The sequence below is a fragment of the Solanum stenotomum genome, chromosome 7, assembly GCF_019186545.1.
Source record: "Solanum stenotomum isolate F172 chromosome 7, ASM1918654v1, whole genome shotgun sequence".
NCBI classification, from domain to species: Eukaryota; Viridiplantae; Streptophyta; class Magnoliopsida; order Solanales; family Solanaceae; genus Solanum; species Solanum stenotomum.
Genome location: NC_064288.1, coordinates 10,873,276 through 10,876,008, shown reverse-complemented (window position 1 = coordinate 10,876,008; position 2,733 = coordinate 10,873,276).

Genomic DNA, 2,733 nt, shown 5'->3' with positions numbered 1-2,733 from the left:
TCATTGATTCAGACATTGTAGACACACAAATGCTTTCCCCAAATCTAAAACCCTAAAAGCAAATTTCAAAATTATCAAATATAAATGTATTAAAAATCAAACAAAATAAATATATAAATGAACTTGTAGATTCTACTAAATCTGATTAAAATAAAATCACAAAAAAATCAAAAAAATATTGTTTAAAAGACAAAATCTGAAATACATAAATATTTGATGAATATCTAAACAAACTCACCTAAAAATTGAAAAAATTGACGGGAAATCCATAATATATACAATCCGAAATACAACATAATCGGTGATTTTGAAAACAAAATCAAAAGAAATCTCACTAAATAATCGAAATTACCTTTATCAATCGAGAGATTTCTTGAATTAATTTAGAGATTTATTGAACAAATTAGGAGAACCTTGCATAATTTATTTTTCTTGATCTGCAGAGAAACTTGAAAAAGAGAAACTAGAAAACGTGAAAGATGGGGAAAGAAAACGTGAAAGATGGGGAAAGAAGGGTAATGGGTAGTGGTGTAATTTTTTTGGAAAAATTAGCAAATTAGTCACAATACCTAACATAATTAGTCAAAACAACTACACTTTAAAATATTTATTTAAAATGTCAAAATGTCAATATTTTAGAAAATAATTTGTATTCAAATATTATTATTTATCTTTCCTTTTAATTTCTCAAAACAGTCCAACATTGAACCAAATTCTAAACCAGTAACCGATAAAAAGAAAAAAACAAATACACCACTACCCATTACCCTTCTTTCCCCATCTTTCACGTTTTCTAGTTTCTCTTTCTTCAAGCTTCTCTGCAGATCAAGAAAAATAAATTATTCAAGGTTCTCCTAATTTGTTCAACAAATCTCTAAATTAATTCAAGAAATCTGTTGATTGATAAAGGTAATTTCGATTATTTAGTGAGATTTCTTTTGATTTTGTTTTCAAAATCACCGATTATGTTGTATTTCGAATTGTTTATAATACGGATTTTCCGTCAATTTTTTCGATTTTTAGGTGAGTTTGTTTAGATATTCATCAAATATTTATGTATTTCAATTTTTTAGTCTTTTAAACAATATTTTTCGATTCTTTTGTGATTTTATTTTAATATTTCAGATTTAGTAGAATTTCATTTATATATTTATTTTGTTTGATTTTTAATACATTTATATTTGATAATTTTGAAATTTGCTTTTAGGGTTTTAGATTTGGGGAAAACACATGTCTGTCTACAATGTTTGAATCAATGAGAATTACAAGAGATGTAGTTTTTGGAATTTTTAAGAACAGAGGAAAAAAACGCTCGAAAGAATAATTGCGACATATGCACGTTCAATACGTAACTTATGTTAAATTTAAATTTTATTTTAACTTTTTTTGAAATATTTTGTCCCATGGTTTTCTCTATTCTATTGTTTAATATTTGTATTCTTTCAAATTAATTAAGATAAAATAAAATACATAACTCAGCCGTTAACAAACTTAAATATTGACATTTTAAATAAATAGTGAAACTATGGCTAAGGGGTTCCATTAGAAGCTAAAATATTGTCGTTTTAAAATTTTCCCATTAATAAAAGTTCAAGGTTCTCCTACTTTGTTCAACAAATCTCTAAATTAATTCAAGAAATCTCTCGATTGATAAAGGTTATTTCGATTATTTAATGAGATTTCTTTTGATTTTGTTTTCAAAATCACCGATTATGTTGTATTTCGGATTGTATATATTACGGATTTTCCGTTAATTTTTTCGATTTTTAGGTGAGTTTATTTAGATATTCATCAAATATTTATGTATTTCAGATTTTTAGTATTTTCAACAATATTTTTCGATTTTTTTGAGATTTTGCTTTAATATTTCAGATTTAGTAGAATCTACAAATTCATTTATATATTTATTTTGTTTGATTTTTAATTCACTTATATTTGATAATTTTGAAATTTGCTTTTAGGGTTTTAGATTTGGGGAAAACATTTGTCTGTCTACAATGTTTGAATCAATGAGAATTACAAGAGGTATAGTTTTTGGAATTTTTAAGAACAAGGGAAAAAAAACGCTCAAAAGAATAATGGCGACATATGCTCTTTCAATACGTAACTTATGTTAAATTTAAATTTTATTTTAAATTTTTTGAAATATTTCGTCCCATGATTTTGTCTATTCTGTTGTTTAATATTTGTATTCTTTCAAATTAATTAAAATAAAAAAAATACATAACTCAACCCTTAACAAACTTAAATATTGACATTTTAAATAAATAGTGAAACTATGGCTAAGGGGTCCCATTAGAAGCTAAAATATTGTTATTTTGAAAATTTTCTCTTTAATTTATCCACATAAGAAAGGAAAAAGACCCAAGACCTTGAACTTTCCTTTATTTATCCTCATAGGAAGAGAAAAAAAACCCAAAACCCAATAGCAATTTTGATATTCACCTTCTTTTTTTTCCCGCACATCAATCTTTTATTTCTTAGCAAGTATAGCACCCGCAGAATGCGTAGACATTATCAAATTATGATTGTGATTTTATTTGTTAAACACATTACATAATATTGGGTTAATAAATATTTAATCAGGCATTATCAAATCATGATTGTGATTTTATTTGCTAAACATATTACATGTAAACAAAAAAATAAATTCCATGTATATATAATTTTTATTAGATTTATATCTTAAATAAATAATATTTCTTATTATTGGATTTTTCTTTTTCTTTTTTT